A 21,757-nucleotide genomic window follows, 5' to 3' on the forward strand; every position below is an offset into this window, starting at 1 on the left:
CTTTGGCTGCAGCCACATGAACCACGGCTCTGGGGCCTACCCTTAACGTGGCTAAGAAAAACAACCCCAGACTTCCAACCACACCTTGAGCGAAGGGCTGAGCCTTGCCCTGCGGTATGAGGTCTAAGAGCCATGGGGACCAGCAAAGGGAGCCCCTGAGAACCCTGGGGTACGGAGGTACAAGGCCACACAGGGCGTGGCAGCTCAAAGCCAAGTGTCTCCACAGTATTCTTGCCAGCAAGTTAAAAAAGTATCGATTGGATGAATGGACTATAAGGTGGATAGAAAGCTGGCTAGATCTTCAGGCTCAACGGGTAGAGATCAATGGCTTGATGTCTAGTTGGCAGCCGGTAATAAGCAGAGCGCCCCAGGGGTCGGTCTTGGGGCTGGTTTTGTTCAACATCTTCATTAATAATCTGGATGATGGGATGGATTGCACCCTCAGCAAGTTCGCGGATGACACTAAGCTGGGGAGAGAGGTAGATAGGCTGGAGGGTAGGGATAGGGTCCAGAGTGATCTAGACAAATTGGAGGATTGGGCCAAAAGAAATCTGATGAGGTTCAACAAGGACAAGAGCAGAGTCCTGCACTTCGGACAGAAGAATCCCATGCAGGCTGGGGACCAACTGGCTAAGTGGAAGTTCTGCAGAAAAGGACCTGGGGATTACAGTGAATGAGAAACTGGATATGAGTCAGCAGTGTGCCCTTGTTGCCAAGAAGGCTAACGGCATATTGAACTGCATTAGTAGGAGCGTTGCCAGCAGATCGAGGGAAGTGATTATTCCCCTCTATTCGGTACTGGTGAGGCTACATCTGGAGTATTACATCCAGTTTTGGGCCCCCCCACTACAGAAAGGATGTGGACAAATTGGAAAGAGTCCAGCGGAGGGCAACGAAAATGATCAGGGGGCTGGGGCACATGTCTTATGAGGAGAGGCTGAGGGAACTGGGCTTATTTAGTCTACAGAAGAGAAGAGTGAGGGGGGATTTGATAGCAGCCTTCAACTACCTGAAGGGGGATTCCAAAGAGGATGGAGCTCGGCTGTTCTCAATGGTGGCAGATGACAGAACAAGAAGCAATGGTTTCAAGTTGCAGTGGGAGAGGTCTAGGTTGGATATTAGGAAACACCCTTTCACTAGGAGGGTGGTGAAGCACTGGAATGGGTTACCTAGGGAGGTGGTGGAATCTCCATCCTTAGAGGTTTTTAAGACCCAGCTTGACAAAGCCCTGGCTGGGATGATTTAGTTGGGATTGGTCCTGCTTTGAGCAGGGGGTTGGACTAGATGACCTCCTGAAGTCTCTTCCAACCCTAACCTTCTATGATTCTATGAAGCGTGGGAGGAGAGGGGGAGGCAGGACAGGCCGCGGAGCACAGGGTGCTGAGCTAGCCAAGCGAGCTGTTGCTTTCTGAACTGCTGGCTATGTGGTCCCAAGCATGGCAGCAGTGCAGCCTGGAGGTATCACAGTCACTGAGCGTGCCAGGGACTCTCTCGGGGGAAAGTGCACAACCTCCATCAACCTCCACACGCAGAATCCTCTGACCCGAGTTTAGTGGTGCTCGGCCATCGCTGCTTTCTGGGAATGCAGAGCCTGCAGTGGACCCAGCCCCCAAATTGGGAATCTCTTAGACACCTGCTCCTGGGTAGGCAGCCCAGGTCAACTCCTCCAGACGCTCCCAGCTCCGCCTTGTTTGGACAGAACTGCCTACAGCTACGGAACGGCCTACTCACCCACGCCCCCCACTGGTGAGGCACAGGCACAGCAGAGAGAGAAGCCAAGGTGACTGTCGCCTGCGCACTGCCAGCATGGCAACCTCATGGCATGGAGCCCTGGGGGATCCCCCAGAGAGACCCTGTGGGGTGCTGGACCACTGAGCCCAAGGCCAGGGAGAAATAGAGCCACCAAACAGCAGCCCTGTCAGCCCTGGCTGCTCCCTGCTGCTCAGTGCTACTGCAGGCAGCTGGGAGATCTCAGAGCGCAAAGCACTGATTGCTTCCTACTGCCAGACGGAAACCATCGACTGTCTCAGACCCAGACGGACAGGGGACAAGGAAATCAGTGGTGCTACCTGAGCCATTTCACCACACCCTCCCGGGTCTCATTCCCCGGCACGAGGGCTTGCAAGAGGGCAGTCTAAGGAGGAGGGTAGAGATCTCCATCGATAGCAGACACGGCTCCCGTTGCTGGCTTTCGCCAGCCAGGATGGGTAGGTCCACACTGCAGATTGTTGCCTGCAGCTCCCCCAAGGCTCCTTCCTGCAGTCTCCTTTCGTGTGCGGATGGGATCTGGGGTTCCCATGCTCTGGGAACCACCACCGAGGGTGGGCCTCTTTGTCCCATGAAGGGTGTGTCTAGATGAGACTTGGGGGCCCTGTGTCCAGACTAGCATCTAGAGTCATGCTGGTCATCAACTGGCTCAAGTTCAAACAGGACCAGCCCGGCCCTTCCTCTCTGCTCTCTGTAGCCCCAGCGGCCGAGTACAACAACCCTGGGCCTTTGCAGGCCAGGCTGAGCACCCTGCTAGCCTGGGAACTCCGGCATGTCTGTCCCTCAGCCCCTGTGTCGATGTCTCCCTGCAGAGTCAGCTGGCTTTTACCCAGATGTTGCTCCTAACCCCACTCCCATCCACACGCAGAACCCTCTGACCCGAGTTTAGTGGTGCTAGCTGCCCCGGCTGGGATATTGGCTAGAACCTGGGTGCTGGGTTCACTCAGGCTGGTAACCAACCCGCTTTGCTGTCAAACGCAGGCTAAATCACCAGCATGCTGCCAGTCCAACAGCACCTTCCCACAATCCCTGCTGCATGCCCAGAAGGGCAGACACGTTCTCCCACAATGCACTGGGAAAGACTCAGAGTGACTCAACTTAATGGAACACAAAGAACTGTGGGATATGCCCCCTGAAACTCTAGCAACACACCTGGGGGAAACGCAGCACAAGTGAGGACAGTAATGGGCTTACAACCAGGTGCTCAGAGCCGGAGGCCAATTCCCCTCACTAACTCTCCAGTCAGGATGTACCCTGTGAAATGCACCACCCCCATGATTCCCCTCACCTACTCACTTGTCTCACAATTAACACGGAGGAAAAAATCCCAACCCTGCCCCTCCCCCAGCTGCACAGCAGTAACCCCCGTGTGCTAAGGGGACAGGTATGATTCCATTTTACAGAGCACAAAGCAAACCCAGTGGCAGGGTAAAACGCTGCCTGGGTGTTGTGAAGGAGTAAAAAGAGAGCTCCAGTGCTCCCAGACAGTTGTCTGAGAGCAGGAGCCTTGTCTGTTTCAATCTCCTGCGTTCTCCCGAAACCCAGGAAAGCCGATGGAAGGCTGGCAAGGAAACACAGGCATGTATCTGCATTTACACACGCACCTGTGCTCTGGGGTTTGGTGAGGAGGTTGCTCCCTGGAGGAGTCAAAATTTTACCAACAATTTTCCCCTTCCTTTGGAGCCAGGTGAGAGTCTTTTGCATTGGAACCAACAATGTGGGGCACAGCAAAGGGGAGGACACCCAGGAGGCAGTAAGAACGCTGGGCCAGGAAAACCATGGCAGCATTTCCTTAGACACAACTGCAGTGAGAGCAAATCCGGCCGAGACAAAGCCCACGGTGCTGCGGCTGCACCCAGGCCAAGGAGGCAGAGGCCTCTACCTCCTGGAGCCACTGGCAGGCGTGATTTGGGAACAACACATTGTTAGAGGAGACAGGCTGCAGTTGAAGGAAAGGGGACTGGCTAATTTAATGCCAGCCAGCGCAGGGCAGTCATCAGGCACTTAGCAGAGGGTGTGTCTACACTGGACCTGGAGGTATAATTTGCAGCTCAGACAGACATACCCATGTTAGCGCTGATCCAGCAGTGTGGACGGCAGGAGGGGCTGGCTGCCCCACATACACAGGGATTCACACAGGATCATGCTCTCGGGGCGACCAAGCCATGCCGCTGTTTTTAGCACACTGTGGTGGGCACATCTGCCTGACCTGGGAATTACGTCGCCAGCTCCCGTGCAGCTGTACCCAGAGAGACCGGGGGGGGGGGGGCAGCAAACATTGTCCAGACTGCCATGGGCATTAGCAAGCCCACTGCGAGACCCCGGCAGAGACCAGACATGGGAGTGTTTACCGCGATGTGGCTAGGCGAGGTCATATCCTGGTGGGCAGGGGGTATAATGTTGACCTCTTGGTAAAACCTACCAGTGCCTTGCCACCACGGTGGGACTGCTCATGCACATTGGTTATCCTGCTGTAAACCCCACCTCCACCGACGATGTAGCTGGAGACAACGCCACGGCAGTGCCTCGGGTGCAGCTCTCACACGACAGAGATAAGGCATTCTCCACTGAGGGGACCCGACCTCTGCACGGCCCGTTGGAGGAACCGTGACTGGATCGGAGCTGAACCAGTTTCAAAAAACGCTGCAGGGTTCACCTCTGTGCAACAACCAAACCAGGGAAGGATGACCCCTCCAGACCTTCCCAGGCAGGACAAGCTGCTGCATTGCAACAGGCACAGAGCAGTGTTCACTGAAGTCCACTGTAGACAACACTGCAAATCTGACTTCCCAGACACACTATTCATATACCATGGCGATGGAAGAGGGCAGCTAGGAAACCCCAAGATGTCAGAGCCAGCCATGAATTCCAGGGTGTCTCCACCAGCACCTCTCCCTGGGCTTTCTGTCCTGGGCGAGAGCCCCACTGTCATCGAAGTTCAGATTCCAGCCATGAAAGGCCAGTGCTGATGGCAGACATGCAGTGACACCATCATTACTAATCAGCCCTCCGGAACAAGCTCATTGGGTGCATCATGACATTAGGACAACACACTGCCTGGAAACGTCGTCGTGGGAGAGAAGCCGGGATGACACAGGTGCCTGGGATCACTCAGGGGCATTGCAGGATGGAATGAAAAGCAGATGATCTCAGTCGGTGGCAGTAGGAAGCCTGGTGGTGTTTGCATTTTATAAAGTGTATCTGCCGTGCCCTGGATGCTTAGTAGGTGTTTGCTACGGCCTGACTGCGCCCAGCCCTGCACGGGTGTGCCGGGGTAAGCAGAGCCCTCCTCTCCGCTGCGCATCAGTGCAGAGGCCGAGCAAGATGGTAGCGCGCCAGGTGAGCGCCTCCAGCAATGCCAGCTGTCCCAGAGGGCACGCAGCCATGGCCCATCCCCACTACTCCATTGGCCAGCACAGCTACACCCAGACGGGGGCAGAGGACACTTCCCCCTCTCGGTTCCTGCAATCCTATGGAGTCTGGGGGGCCCTAAGCCACCTGTGCTAGGTGCAACGGGCCAGATTTAAGAAGGGATTTCGGTGCCTAATGGGATTTACATAAGCACCTAAGCAGGTTAGGTGCCTAACTCCCTCTGTCAATCTGGCGCAGTGCCCCAGAAGTGCCTGCTTTAGGCATAGGGCCACCACACCACTGGCCACCTGGAAGCCTTCTCCAGGTACTCATCTCCCCTGCTCTGAAAGGGGAACTAGCATCACCGCAGCTTCTGAAAGCACCTCCGGTCTCTGCAGCAAGGCTGCTGGTTCCTGCTGCTAGCTGAGAGAACCAGCATCGCCTACACCTCCTCCAGGAGCAGGGCACTTAGGGCAACTCCTCTGTCCTCCTCCAGCAGTGGGGGGCAGCAACTGTTCAGTCAGAGCATGGAGATCGCAGCACACTAAGGAAACATGGCCTGGCTTTGCCAGTGCCCCGCCATCCCAGGGCACACAACAGGGAGCTGGAAAACTGCCTTGGAAGTGATTCAAACGCCCCTGCCAGCCAAGCCAATGGAAATGCACACCTCCTGCCGGTTAGTGGGCTGTGGGGGAAGGGAGAAGCATTTTCTGTTCTCCCCTCAACTATTTTCCCAACCCCCAAAGCGTTGCTCAGAGGTGGGAAATCAGTTGTGCTGCAAGGAAAACTGGCTGCTTTGCACACCTCCCCTGGCTGGGGGACTCACGCCTGGGGCTTGGAGAGCGGCATTTATCCCTCACTCCCCTTCCCAAGGCACAAGGACGACCAAGAGATCCACCGCTAAGCAGAGGTGCCACATGTGATCAGACCCGCTCTACTGCAGAACAGATACCAGGCACGGAAAAGACTCGGCCTTGGGAGGTGCTATAATAGTTTTACCAGCAGCAGTTTGGGAGAGGCACGGTACTCCTGAGCAGCAGCACCACACAGACCTCACATCTGAGAGACACAATTGGCATTGACTGCCCCACATCTGCTCCTGGGGGGTATCCCAGTTCAGGGACCTGCACTTCCCCTCAGAGGTCCACTAAGGGCCCCCAATCTCAGGCTTCCAGCTCCTGAGCTATTGCCTTTCCTGGGTGGAGTCCAGTGCCTCTCTCCCTTCTGACTGGGGTATTCCCAGGCTGCAAAGTTGCCTACCTTCAAAGTGTTATCCCCAGCACAGACAGCCATGCTTGCTTTCTCCTCAGAGACTTGTAACCATGATTTCTCCAGGTATGTTACCACCCAGCTCTTTCTAAGCCAGCCCACTCTATTCTTCAGGTAAAACACCTTACAGAGAAGAGGTATCCAAAACAATACAAAAACCTGCACCCCTGCTAACAGCTCACCAGGCACCAGCTCCTCCCATCCCCCGGGGACATCTTTGTGGTCACTAGTTCATCAGAGCTTCAGCTCAGAACAAGGAGCCAGTTCATTACGAGTTCATTCACGAGTTCATTAGCATCCCCCTCCCTACTTCAGAAGGTATGTCAGATCCAGTCTGGCAAGTTGTATGTTCACATCCCCTGCCCTTAAAACCAAGGTCCCAGGGTCCCTTCCATCTGCTCCCAGGTGCTTTCAGGATTTCTTCTCCCATCTCGAGCCCTAGAACAGTTCCGCTCACTCCTGCAGCCAGCGCAGTCAGAGGGGAGCAGCTAGCGGTTCCAACCTGCCAAGGATTCCCCATAAGCACATTTCCCTGAGGCCAGAGGCTAGCGGTGCTTCTGGACTGGCCCTGGTACTGCTGGTCAACGTCTCCTGGACCACACTGGCAATGCAGAGAAGAGCAGAGAACAGGCTGATTTGTCTAGAAATCCTTGGTTCCGGGGAATCCGTTCGTTCACGCTGACAGAACTGTCCAGCAAAGTGGCTGGAGCACAGTGCTCCACAGACTGAACTTCATTTGCCCTTTTGCCTTCACAGGCACAATTCCTGGGCTCGTCGGGGCTCCACCCACTTTGACTTACTAGCGTCCTGACATGCTCTCACAATGTGAGATGAGCCGCATTAGCATCCAAAGGCTGCAGTGCCCCCAGGAGCCTGAGGTGGGTGAGATGCGCAGGCAGAGGAATAACTGCAGCTATTCTGCGCTGGAAGAGTTTAGTGTCAACTCTGGGGAGCCAGGTTTGACACCGTTGCAAAGGAGCTGAATGCCTACCCACTCAGACCTGCTCATACCACTACCCAGCCTGCACTGGTTAGCTCAGACCTCCACTAGAGTGTCAATGCTGCTTTGCATATACGCTCAACGTTCTAATTAATATCACTCCATTCACTGAGCATTAAGCTGTGTGATTATCCACCACACACCACTCTCCAAGTCAAGAAAAATTACCTTCGGACTCCTGAGGTGAGGCAGCAGTACCTGCCTAGCACCCTCTACCCATGGTGTGGCATTAAAGGGGGGCCAGACCTTTCCCACAGGTTATTGTCAGTAAGGAGCACAAGGAAAGGAGTGAGAGGGATAAGGGACCAACGGGTTACAAGATCAGGCTTACAAAAGGATGGGAAAGGCCAGTTTAGAACCATGGGCCCAAGAGTGCAAGAAGAAACCTAGCAGCTCCAGCACGCATAGTAATTATTCGTAAGCCCTGAAACATCCCATCTGGGCTGTTTAAATGAAACCCTAATTTCAGCTTTCCAGGCAGCATCCCGCCTTAGATGCCATCCAGTGGGGCTCTATTTGTAATGTACAACCCCGGACGGTCATTCCTCGCTCATCCATGAGCTGGAACTGTCGGGACCTCTCTATGCATTAAGCTACCAGGCAAATTAAGTACATGCTTAGCCTAAAATGAATCCACATGCAGTCAGTTGGATTGCACTCCACAGTGCAACATCAGCTGTCAGTTCTCTGCATGCTACAGGCACTGGCTGAAACCCGGCAGCTGGTACCAGTCTGCTTAGGAACGGTTCAGTCGTAGAAATGAGAGCAGTTGGGCTGGTATCTGAGGAGCTGGGAATCCCAAGGCTGCACTCTTCCTGCATTCCCACGGAGTTTCCTGGACAGCAGGATTTCCCCTCTCCATTGAGTTTGTACCTGCATTGAGTAAAACCAGCCTGGCACCAGAAGAATCCAAACACTGGTTATTAAAGAGGGCCAGATCCTGCAGTCCGTACTCCAAGGCATTCCACTGATGTAGGCTTTGAGGATCTGGGCCAGCGTCCCTTTCTCTGGATTCCAGCCAGAGAGCGCAGGGGTAGGAGAATGGGGGCAGCCATTCTGCACATCAGACCCCTGTCTCTGGGTGCTGTGCATGGGGCATAGTACAGGTCGTCTACCCAGGGAACTGACCAGGAGTGACTTGTGAAGTGACCCCACCCTGAGATGCGCACCAGCTTTGTGCCCCTCCTCTCCCACAGCACGGATGCCAATGTGCATGACGCACAGCGCAGCAAAGGGGGGCTGAGAGACAGGCAGGGCCAGGAGCAGGGAAGTTCCCTGATGTCTCCTAGCCAGAGGCAGATGGGAAGGCTCCCTGGTCAGTGCCCTGGCAGAAATCCCAGGGTCTCCTAGTGCCCAGCAGCTAGTGATATGGGGGTTGGGCTGAGCCTCTTACTGGGGCATTGTCTCTGGCCCTCGCTGGTGGGACTTTCCACCCCATCTCTCTCTGGCTAGCTAGTCATGGGTGAAGCCAATGAGTTACTGGGGGGCAGGTCGCTGTTCCCGGGGGCACAGGCAGCCCCTTTCCTGCATTCCAGACTGGCATGAGCCTTCTGCCTATTCCACTAACTCTGCCAGGCGAGTCTTTTCCTTGTTACTGATCCGACCCACACTGGACTCACAGGCTCCCTCCTCTTCATCTGCCCTTCTGGCAACCTTCATCTAGGTCCCTTCGTCCCACCCCTCCCTCCCTCAATGGCGGCATCACAAAAACCAGCGTGGGGAACGTTAGGAGACAGCTAGAGGAACAGAGAACGTGCCAGGCACTTGAGCGGCGAGACGGGAGCGTGTTCCCGAGAGCAGTGGAGTCTCTGGAATTGAGTTACCAAGGTGACAAGTTTCTACCTAACCTTGACCATGAGAATCCTGAGAGCGTTACAGATGGAGCAGCAGGTCTGGTCTCTGGTTCCCCCAGCCCCCTCCCAGCACCAGAGCCCTTGGCAGGCCACGTTGTTCAGAGCCAGTATTTTATTTTACTAAGAATTACCCCAAGCCAGCTAGGCCACTCCCCATGGGAGCAATAGCCGACTAGATCTGCCCAGATCACTCATGAGCGTCTCCATCTCTGCCTTCACACACACAGGGGCAAGGGGAGCAGGCCACCCCACATGAAGCCATCTCTCCTGCCCCACACTCTTCTCAGCGCTGCTGCCAAAAGAGGGCAGGGGCTGCAGTCCCAGCGTGTACACAGATGTGGCCTGGTGGGGTGCTGAGTTCTGGCGCTGGCCTGCCAGCATCACTCTACAGGCTCCAAAGGACATGGCCTGAGACGAGCCTGGAGATGCTGGTTATAACAAATCAGAACTGGGCTCTTAATCTGCTGAAATCCCTCAGAGGAACCAGCCACGTGGCCTCAGGCAGCAACACAAGGAGGGGAAGGGCAAGGAAAAGAAACCAGAGCGGAAAGAGCTTATAGTGGCAGCTTGAGCGATGCTTTGGCGTGGAGGGATGGCACAGCTCGAGGTCAGGCCTTCCCACCCCTTGGGAACAGGGTAAATTCTTCCCCCTACCTAATTCTTGGAAAAGCCCCTTGAACCTCTCAACTTTTGCACGTGAACTGCGAGCTGAGGAGAATGTCAGATGGCCTTTGGGGGGAATCAGAGGTGGCTCCGGAGAGATGAGGCTTAGAAAACAAAGCTGCTCACTCTGGAGAGGTGACCAAAAGAGTTGGGCAACTTTCATCGCTGGGAAGAACCCTGGCCTACAAACTTCCCATCAGTTTCCTTCAGGAGCCTTTTGCTAGATTGAACATACAGGGCTAGTTCTGAAAGCCAGGGCCCTTATTCTGAGAGCTGTTCACTTCCAAAACCAGCCCACATGAATTCTCTGTCAGCCTTTGGTGAACTTTAGACCATTTGCCCAAGGTCCGACAGGCTTTCCCCATGTAGATATGTCCCCCATAAAGATATGTCCCCCTTTGCATGCTCTGCAAAGCTGGAAGGCCCACAAGGACTCCTGCAGAGATTATAACGCCTGCAAAACTGTGGCCACAGAGATTACAGGCTGTGTCTGAACTCCTGCTCTTCATGAAGAGCTAAACTCTGCCACCTTTACTCACGGCCAGCCGAATCTTAATCTGCATGTGGCCCAGTCTACTCACAATGTAAGGTACTGCTCAGAGTGAGTGGCAAAGGGTAGCTCATAGCTACAGTTGTCTCCAAGTTTCCTCCCAAGCCCAACCTGAAAACGCACAGCTGGAAGATACAGGAATTCTCCATCAATTTCCAGCAAACCGGTGGCAGAGGTCCGAGTTCACACAGACTGCCCCTGTTACGCACACCCGGTAGTGTTTTACACTCTTCGGTAGGACCACTCACCGAGTAACGTGCTACTCATTATGCAGCTTCCGACTGACATATACAAGTTTGCCGTTGGGATGGCGAACCCATCGAAATGTCACAAAATGACAGACTTGAATAGGTCAGAAAAGTTGTCCCAGTGCAAGTTCAGGACTTGTCTATGCCTGCAAGCATGCATGTGCGGGAGAGAGAATGAACTTGCAAGCTCTGCCCAATTCACCAACCTAGCTCAATTTTTTTCCTCGTCATACTCAGGAAGGTTTATTTTTCTCAAGGAAATTCTATTAGACCTCTCCATACAGGCTAAGCAACGAATGCGTAGCACAGCAGATGCCGTTCGGATTCGGCAACAGAGGAGAGCTGTATTGAAGCCCTGTTGAAGTTTGCGTCCATTAAATTTCTATCAAAAATTCTCTCAGCACAACTGAGGATTCATTCCTATAACTCCTTTAAAGAACAACAGTCTCTGATCTAAAACCTCCTGCAAGTAAAACATGCTAAGTCTGAACAAAAACACTTCCGCCATAGAAAGTTGTGACTAGTATAAAAACAGACACCATAGAAAATGGTTAGTCAGAGCAGCCCTCTCCAGTTCGTATAGCACTATAGTCAAGCAACTGGAAATTAAACCTGTCTGCTTCTGCCACTCTGAGGCCTGGTCTACGCTTAAAAGTTAGGCTGATGTAGCTATCTCACTCAGGGCTGTGAAAAATTTCACGCCCTGAGAACCGTAGTTAGGTCAACCTAACCTCTAGCGTAGATGCAGTCAGGAGAGATGGATTAACTACAATGAACAGAAAAACCCCTTCCATCATCCTAGGAAGTGTCAACATAGTAGCTTGGCCACTGTGGCGGTGGCAGCGTAGCTGCGCTGAGCTAAAAGACAGGCAGAGTCTTGGCAAATTCAAACTGTGGTATCAGTCAGGAAAGAGGCTGGGGACTGTGCATAGGTGACGCGTAAGGGGGGCACGCAGGGCCAAGTGTGCCCCCTCCCCCTGGATTTCTGCTTGGCCTGCCGTGGGAGGAGGGAGAGGGGCTCTTTCCTTCTCCTGCTGCACCTGCCCCCCTGCACGCTTGGCCCCTGTCCCTGGCAGCTGGGCCCAGGCGGGAAGCAGAAGGGGCAGGACCAGCCACTTTTCATGCCAGGCGCCCCGGGTCACTGCTCTGTGCAGTGCGATGGCTGCCTGAGAGAGCCTAGTTGGGGTGGCGGCGGTGGCAGCAGGTTGCCCCCCACCCACCCAGTCTCAGGGACCAGGGTCGAGTGAGTCGGAGTCCCCTCACCCCCCTGGCACGTTTCCGGCTCACTTGGCCCCTGTCCCCAGCAACTGGCCCGTGTCGGGGGTGACCTGCTGCCGTTGCCTCCCCAGCCGGGCTCTCTCAGGCAGCTGCTGGCTGCACAGAGCAGCCACCCTGAGTGGCCAGTCCTGGGAGAAGTGGCTCCCTCCAGCTCCCTGTCCAGGCGCCAGGGAGAGCAGACGAACATGCTGGGGTGGAGGTGCAATGGGAGAAGGACAGAGCCCCCCCCTGCAGGTAACGTGGGGCAGGGAGAGCACGGCGGCCCCAGGCTGGATGCAGGCGTCACCGGGCAGAGGAGACACATGGGGTGGTCACGTGTCTTCCCCTTTGATGGTACCCCTCCAGTATCGGGAGACATGAGCCGCCTGCGTGACATGCACGCAACTGGGAAAGGACAGCAATGTGCTAGAGAAACGGAAAGCATTGGAGAGAAAAACGCAGGGGCTTCCCTGGAGCAGAAATCCACAATCACCTGATGGGGGACAAACCAAGAGTAACAAAAATAGAGAAACAGACTGAAGGACAAATGCCACAGCTAACTCCAGAGACAGAGGGGTACACCTGGGGCCAAGGTCTGCTCTTGCCCACTGATCTCAATGGGAGGCAGAGGCAGGTAAAGTGAGAGCAGAACCTGCCTCTGAAAGTCAACACAAAAGAGGAATGGAAGCCAGACAAGAACGAGGAAGGACTGCTGAAATAACAGGGGTGGCGGGGAAGAGAAGGCAACGGGGGGAACCAACATGGAACATACAGAAGAGAGGAACAAGTGAGGGGGGTGGAGAGCAAAAAGTTGGGGCTGGTTCTGTCCCGCTGGGGTCAATGGGAGCTGTACTGCCAACTGGATTGGGAGCAAGACAAGGGAAAGGAGACCGGAGAATGGGAGAAAGCCCAAAGCAACCCGGCCCAGGCAGTCAGTGCAGTGTGAGAAAGGCCTATTTACACACAGTGAATGATCTGTTATAAGTGCCAGCAATATTACCTCTTTCTAGGGAAGGTTTCTAGAGACAAGAGGAACCCAGGTGTGTGAGCTCCAGCAGTTTGCGTCTCCATCACCAGCATCCTGACATCTCTCCATTTGGCCACAAGAGGGCACATGCTCCACAACATCAGCGCAGGAGAGTGTGGACCTGTGGGCAAACCTCTATGGTGCATGTGTATTTTCCCTGGAGCAGTGTGTGTGTGAGTGCTGGATGCACACACTTCTTGGGTGGCTGCAGACACTTTGGTCCCAGGTGAACACACTGGGGACACTTGGGAATCTGGTACAAGCACCAACTTGTCATGTATCACCCCTGGCACATCAATACCACTTTCCAAGGAGGATCTCAGAGCTGCTTCTTTGATTCCAGCAGGAGATGCAGGCTGGGAAATCAGCGAGGCCAGCACTGGTCTCATTTTAAATCAACTGCAATTCGCACATTTTAGCAGCTGAGTATTGAACTCCCCATCCACAACCACAGGGTGTATTCACGGCCCCTCGCTACAGGGGGGCTGCCTTCCCACGCCCTCCTGAAACATTCTCCGGCATCATCCAGCACTCTATGCAACCAGCTGCGGTGCAAGCCAGAAGCGTGGTGTCTGCCCAGTGCAGCTGCCTCCAGAGGCTGGGCGGGACAGGTACGAGCTCTAACACTTAGGGCAAGTCTACACCTGAAATGCTGCACTGGCTGTAGTGCTTTAATGGAGATGCTTTAAGCTGACCAGAGAGAGCTCTCCCATCAGCGTGGTTAATCCACCTCTGCGAGAGGCAGTAGCTGTGTCAACAGGGGCAGCTCTCCTGTTGACATAGCGCTGTCTATGCGGGGGGTAAGGTCAGTGTAACTGTCTCTAACGGTGTGGATTTTTCACATCCTAGCGTGACACAGTTACACTGATCTAGGCCAGACCTCGTTCAGCTCCTGGCAGGAATCCACAGGCTAAACACCACCCTTCTCTTTACTAATCACAAGTGTATTTTACCTGCAAAAGATCGGCCAGAATCAGCACAAGAAAGCGTGTAACAGGCCCTGCCTTGTCCCAGCACCAGGATCGTGCAACATGCCAGAGCCATTTGGCCAGACATTCCTAAATTGCAAACCAGGCCTGATATAAAGAAATTCCACCAAAAACAGAAGTTGAAGATGTTAAGCAATGGCTTTTGGATTTATGCTCATGCCCACTGGGAACCACCACCTTGCTAATCTCAGCTCAAAAGTCATGGCCATGGCCGGCAGCACCCAGTACGGCAAGAGACGCTTCTGCATGGACATGCTGGTGAAAAAAGGCTGATGGAAAGCACAGGTGAGCTCCTGGCTGGAAACAACGCTCCTGAATGGACCCGCTTCTCCTAGTCCTAGTCCACCACTGGTCTGCACTGCCTGGGATGTCAACCTCAGCTGGGGCTGAAAGCGGAAACTGGGGGTTGGGCAATTTAAAAACAATCCAGCCGTTTTTATATTGAGAGGAAGCAAGAGAGAAAAACGAACAGCTACGGAGTTTGGACTTGGATTTTTTAAGACTAATTTTTCAGATGTTCACCTGAAATTTCTCAGCCCACGGTGTTTCAAAGACAAGAAATAAACAGCAGCTTAGATCTTCAGGGGTGTTTCATATTTCAGTTTATTTATAGAATTGTATCACTCAAATGCACTCTGCCGATTAACCCTTGCTCGCAGGGATTAGGATTCCCGCAGCTCAGCAGCTACGCCTGATAGGAAATGTGCCAAACCCACCACATGGTAACACGTTTTTAACAGGGAGGGTAATTAACCACTGGAAGATTTCACCCAGGGTCTTGGGGGCTCCTCCATCATCGACAATGTTTAAATCAGGATCGGATGTTTTGCTAAAAGCTCGGCTGAAGTTCTAACAGGCTTTAATTCAGGGCAGTCCTAGGGCCTGTGTTGTGCAAGGGGTCAGATTAGATGTTCATGGTCTGGGAATCTATGACTCTGTGAGAAGCCAGGAAGGTCCCATGACTTCAGGGAACACACGGGTGCCTATTCACTCAGAGCCCCTCAAAGTACCCAGGAAGCCAATTCAACCTTAGCCCCATTTGGAGGAGCTGATGTTCCCCAGAGCATCTGAGCCTAGCAACAGGATTGAGCTCACATCAGCCAGCCTGACACTGCTAATGGAAAAACTCCCTCCTGGTGAAGCCATGCAGACCGGCTCTGCGCCCCAGGTTGGGATGCAGTGGGAGCGCACAGAGCCAGGACAGTTCTGGAGGCAACCTCATCTCCAGGGTCCTGATCGAGTGGGAACAAAAGAGCCACTGGCCACTCACGGTTCAGTGAGGAAGAGACTTCAACGCTGGGTGGCTGGCAACACCAGGCCTGGCTCAGCACCCAGAGCAGCACCGGGCCTGGCTCAGCACCACAGCAGACAGGAGCCATCATTCCCAGGGAAACTGCTTCCCAACTCCTGCTGGTGGCAGGAAGGTAACCCTGGGGTCACCGCAAGGAGGTGTCAGCCTGGGGGTGCCAACGGGGCAGGTTCTCTCCACAAGTCCCAGTAGCCCAGCACCCAGCTGGCTGGGGAATCCCATCTCCGCAAGGACACTCACTGCCTGGGGCTGGCCGAGAAGACGGGGACACAGGCTAGGACCCGAGCGCACTGTGCCAGCCACGCTGGGTGGGAGCACAGCAACTCAGGGGAACTATGCCAGGACTAGGACCCTGTCCCCAGCCACTAACAGGTTTGGTTCTGGCCACCTGACTGAAGGCCCATTGTAAAGGAGCTGGGGGTTCCTCCTTCCCCAGCAGGATGGAGCAGAAGGGGAGCAGGGAAATGGGACTCACTGCAAACAAATAGAATGACTTTCCACAGCCTGGGGCTGGCCCCTCCAGGGCCGAGGGGTAGAGGGTCCACTTGGACTGGCTGGCGGCCGTTCCTGGGGCAGCACAGCAGGGCTTAAGCTGTGACTGCCCAGCTGACCTGGCCTGTGAAGAAAAGCCCCCTCATCTCCCTGTGGACTTGATGGAAAGGCTGCTGCAAAACAGAAGCTCTGCCTGGGAGCTCGACAGCATAGAGCAAGGGGTGACCTCCGCTCCAGGCCTAGCGGGTGGGAAGCACAGCCAAGCTGAGATGCAACCACCAGTCAGCAGCAATGTCGAGGACAGTGCAGGAAATGAGTCAACCAACCTTCATTCCCTCCCCTAGGGCAGGAAACCATCAGCCAGAAACGCTCACAAACAAAACCAGGTCACCAAGGGGAGAGGCCAGCAGAGCCTGAGCAAATCGGCCAGGGGTGGGGCACAGGGCCACACAAGCCAGTGTCCTTCACAGCCTGCCTCTGACTGCCCCCAGCCTGTGCTGTCTGCTGGTGGTTTGCTCCCGTGACATGGGTGTGTGCCCCACGCCAGCCAAGATGTGTCTTCTCCCAGCTTCCCCCCTCACTGGCAGTTAAGGACAGCCATCAGCAGGGCGTACACAGTCAGTCTGCCTTGCTCCAGATGTCCCAATCCCTGCCTGCTGGAACATGGGAGCAGGGCTCCGGGTGGGTCAGTGCTGAGGGGAGATGAGCTGCTTCTACATTTCATGTCCTGCTAGGATCGCTAGGGCAGCAGCCAGGTTGTGCGCAGAGGAGGGGAGGTGTCTGCGGGGGAGCAAGGCTCCGGTGGTCACTCTGTCCCTGTACTGAACATCCCAGCGTGGACTGGCTCTGCATGTCAGCTAGGAGCTTCTGATGTGGGACCCTTGGCCAGGCACAGCGTGAGAAAAGTGGCTGGGAGCTGGCAGCGCCTCACAGGTAGCAGCAGAAGCGGCCTCCCCCTGCCATGGAGCAGTAGCTAGGGTGACCAGATCGCAAGTGTGAAAAATCAGGACGGGGGGCAATAGGTGCCTATATAACACAAAGCCCCGAATATCGGGACTGTCTCCATAAAATCAGGACATATGGTCACCCTAGAAGTAGCATAGCCATGACAGTGCTTGTGTCCCATGCAGGGGGTGGCCGGTGCATCCAGAGTGGCGGGGATGTGCAGGGTAGGGTGACCACCCGTCCTAAACTGGGCAGGACAGTCCTGAAATGCAGAGTTCAAGTCCTGGTCTGGATGACTCCGGGACAGCATTTGTCCCAAATTCCCTGGGGTGTGATTTTCTACCAAACAGTTCAACCCCCCATGTGGCTGCACTTATCCCAGTATAGCTTATTCCCCTGTCCTGTCCAGGAGCAACTATCCTGATACAAAGCACCTTTACACTGGTAACTGGATCTCCACGGCTTGAACTAGGCCAGGGTAGCGAAAGGCGTGCACACAGATGATGAAACATTCTCCTAAACAATTAACCCTGCGCTACACTGGTCAAATACATAAGTCAAGTCAATTCTGGGCTGCGTGTGGCTGTGAGCTCCCCACTGCTCTGTTTGCAGACCAGCCTCTATCTAATACTTGCTGGCAAAGTCACGGCTACAACGGCTCACGCAGCGCTCCGAATGTCGGAACCGTACTGGCTTCGGAAGCGTTTTCGTCTCTTCCATTCCCTTTGAGCTCCGTTCTGAAAGCACCACGACAACTGGCTTCACACCCCATTAAAGGGACAGGGCGGGAAGCCGCTCGCAGTGAATGCAGATGCACTGAAACCTGGCGTGGCGAGATGAACCCGCAAGCCCCTGTTCAGCAAAATGGCTGCCGATGCCATCAGGGGCTTGCCTGCTTATACACCGAGCAGGGCCTTGGAGCCTGGTCATGGGAGTGGCTCCGGATTTGCACCCATGCAACAGAACAGAAGCTGACTGCAGGACTGTAGGAAGAAGTTTTGTGCCAACGTCCACTGAGGGGCTTCTTCACCCCCACCCCAGCTTACGGCAGGAAACCAAAAGAGGAGGCTGATATTGCTCCCCAATCCCGGGGGAAATGCCGAGAGGTGGCTGGTGCAGCTCCCTCATCCCTGGGCAGTGACGAGAGGCAGCACTTACTATGGAGTGTGAACATGCTGGAGCACCAGCATCGGCCTGGGCACCCTAGAGCAAGCTGTGTTATACATACCTTGCCCCACTCAGCTGGCCAGGACACTGCTGCTGATCAAATGCAGCTCAAGGGACAGCGATAACTGATAATGGACACAAAAACCAGCTTGTGATAAACAGACAGCTTGGTAGAGAGACTGCCACCACGTTTTGGCTTAACTCCAGTGAAAGCAATCACTCTAAACCAACAAACCGTCCCACCCCTGTGTCTAAAACCCCAATCACTGCAGCACTGAGCACCTGAGAGCGAAACCAACTCCAAGAGAAAGTGACTTCCTGCTGGGAGAAAGGCAAGCACCTTTGCAGGGAAAACACGCAAGCTGGATGTTAAAAGCTCTTCCACTTCTCACGCTCTACAGCGTTATTAGTAAGATAGGTATCAAAACGTGCCATGTTTAGGATGTGCCTTGATCAGCAGTGAAATAGTTAACAGTGTTGACATTTAAGTCATCATCATTAGGCTTCTGAGTTAACACATCAACAAGATAAATGGGACATTTTGTAACTCTCTGGGCTTTTCTTTCTAGCTGTCTGCAGACTCGGGCGTCAGTGACACTCTGGTTCACATTTTGAAGATTTATTCATAACCATGAAGGTGAGAGGCTAATTTAAAAAAAAAAAAAAAAAAACAACAACAACAAAAAAACCCCAAAACCCCAAACACAGATTCTGGAGCCATAGAGAGCTGCCTCCAGGAGAAAGCATGGGCTCACCAAGCCACTGTGACATGGGCCTGATAAAACCAGGGGGCAAACTCAGACCTAAGAAGGTGGAGATTTTTATGCCCCTTTCTAAATACTGATAGAATGTCGTCGCTGGAAACTAATCATGCAGTGTCATTTCTCGCATCTCCCCATGGTCAGGAGAGGTTTTTAACGTGCAAGCACAACATTGCAAGCCCCTATGTACCCACAAAATTACCTCTCTAGACAGAAAACTGCCTGATTTGTGACTGCAGTCCAGAAGCGAGGCTCAGTTATAGCTGCAACTGCAGAGGCAGATAGCCACCCACATTTCACACCTGCATTTCATTTCAGGCAGAAAACAGTCTGCAATATCAGAGGCTATACATTACCCTAAATACCCATGCTTGCTGTTTTAAAACCCATCACCTTGTCACCAGAAAAATCAAATCAATGTTGTGTACGTAGGACCTACAACGTGTCTCATGGAGGACTTAAAATACTGCTGCAAAGCCCCCAAAGGGCATCCCTCCAGAGCTGTACTGCTGCCATCCTTGATGATGCTCAGACAAGAAGGGAGCAGCGTTTACTCCACCTGGATGACTCTGGTTCTGACCCCTAGACCTGCGCATGAATGAGTTCAGCAATACTGATCACTGAGTAGAAACAAGACTCTCAACAGAGTCTGATTACTCTGAAGATGATCAAATGGTATCTAAGATTCATTAAAAAAAACTCCACACCCCCAAATAAAAACACCCATCTGTACACACTCTTTCACTGGAGTTTTGCTACTCCCTGCTTTGCAAGTGTGGTTACATTTAGGGTGACCCCCTCAATTAGGCCATATTAAGTGCAATTCTGCTGCCCTTTATACATACAATAAAGATAACAATGTTTTATTACCTGTGCATTCCAAGACTAAAGTGAATTTTAACCCAAACAGCCAAAATTGAATGCTTTGGCAAGGCAGATCTGTCAGCTGATCAACTAGGCACAGTAGGTGTGTCTATGCAAATACAGTCTGCTCCTGAAGCCTTTCCCCCCAGTTTCTCACTAGAGGGCAGGGGAGAACTTATTCAGACACTGGCCTAAAGGGACAAACACCTGCCAGGACCTAGGCTGACACCACCTAATGCATCTCCCTTTGTGACCTTTGTTTCCCCTAAGAGATGTCCCTAGAGGTAGCCCCTGTTTCACTTCCAGGAAGGTTAGCAATTACAACGACAGAGGGAAGCTTCTTCTCCGCTGCTGTACAGGTTTTTTGTGCCCCATTGTGATCATCTCCACCATGTCGATATGTTGTTGTTATTGCTCTGATCCGATTGCATCTTACAATCCGGTTCTCAGCCCAGCTACCACAGCAATGGGGGGAATGCTACCAATAGTTTTAGCTCAGCACCTCACGCAACAACCATGCCAGAGCAGAGGCAAATCATCACCCACAGCCACGTTTGGGGCACAGAGAGCCTGTTTGCCACTCTCGCAGAGCGTTGGATGGAGGGTGTTCCTGGAGCTGGGACGCTTCAGTACCCTGGCTCCAAATACCGACAGAAATGAGGACGAGGGATATAAACCTGTGTGCATTAGGGCACCCTCTATCACGCTGTCAGGGAGCCACCCCCCAGCAGGTCATTCCATCCTCAGCCACTGGGGGGCTCCTTGGGCCTTCCTCTGCAGCAGTGGGGCAGCAGGCTGGGCGAGATGGAGCAGAGCTGGATTTGGTCTGGCAATGTCCTGGCTTGGGGGCTGTCTTCTCCTCTCCCTGTTGGCATAGAAAGCTCACGGGCTCACCTGTGGCACCTGAATACTCAGCAGGGCTGAAATTCATCCTGACAGCATGGCACCTGGCACAGGGCCCTCCCCACCAATCAGGCCAACCTGGGGGGGGGGGGGGGCTGGTCCATGGTGTGCCGGGCCTGGAGACTCCCCTCTGCACTAAGAGCAATTTCCAACTGGTGGATTTTTAAATTCCACCTGGGCACTGTGGGCGGGATGCAACGGCAGGCAGCACAGAGCTGCCTAGGGCATCTCCTCTGGCAGAATCTAAGAACATACACCCCTACCTTCGCCTGACCTCTGTAATGGGCAGTTTTGTCATCCCATTTCCTGGAAATGCAGACGATGGCACTTGAGTGAGTGGCACTGGTAGAGGGCAGAGTGAGGCCAGGTTAGGCAGGGAGATCTCTATTCTTGGATGCTCTCCAAGTTGGCTTAATTACCTTAAATACACATTCCCTACTCAAGGCAAGAGGGCATGAGCAACTTTTTAGCACAAGCCACCAGGGGTTTGTTTGGGGAGCTCAAGGTTATGAGTTTTTTCCCCAAGCGGGTGGTTTCATTGACAACAGAGGTGGCTATCTGGATTATATTTAGAGAGAGTAAAATGCTTTCCAAAAGCAACATGACACGGTAAAACTCTACAAGCCAACTTCCCAGAAGGAGCATACTGACATTGTGTATCTACACACTTCACTCACTATTATTGTGCCTTCAGTAGCACCCAGGCAGATGTCTAACTGCCTTCCTTGCAGTTGCTTTTCACCAGGGTTAAAAATTGGGGAAAAAACACCTATCTATGAAAAGCACGGAGCTAGGCTGAGGTTATGGAGTGAGGATCACGCTTCACCCCCACTCTGGGGACCAGGCATTCTTTATCCACCCCGCCCCTCTCCTGCTCTCCCACCACATCAAACATCACGAGTCAGATCCCCAAAAATCACAAGATTAAAAACAAACAAAACATCATGATTTTGGGGCCAAAGATTTAATGTTTTTTTGGGGACTTTGACAAACGCGTGCGCGCGTGTGTGTGCGCCCCCACCCATGGCGCGCAGCAGCCAGCTTCTCCCCAAACCCTGACATTCTAACTCATTAATTCTGTGTCCCGCCCCCCAGACCACATCTGCCCCCCAGCCCAATAACTAACTATACACCCCCTGCCCTCACATCAGTGCTGACCCTGCCCATCTGCCCTTTCGCCCAGCTCCGCAGCTGTTCTTCTCCCAGCCCCACAATTCACTCTGAGCTCCACATCTGTCCCTTGCCCCATCAGCACAAGGTTGAAATTGGCAAGAGGGCTGGAGCTTCTCAATCACTGTGAGACTGGCTCCAGCCTGGCTGAGTCACACTCCTAGAGAGGACA

General features: G+C 53.6%; 1 protein-coding gene across 2 annotated transcripts in view; it reads right to left on the minus strand.

Moving 5' to 3' along the window:
- IGF2BP2 (insulin like growth factor 2 mRNA binding protein 2) overlaps window positions 1-21,757 on the minus strand; it is a 101,000-nt gene that overhangs the window by 43,024 nt on the left and 36,219 nt on the right. The window lies entirely within an intron of this gene.

The sequence above is a fragment of the Natator depressus genome, chromosome 9 (assembly GCF_965152275.1).
Source record: "Natator depressus isolate rNatDep1 chromosome 9, rNatDep2.hap1, whole genome shotgun sequence".
In the NCBI taxonomy this organism is placed as follows: domain Eukaryota; kingdom Metazoa; phylum Chordata; order Testudines; family Cheloniidae; genus Natator; species Natator depressus.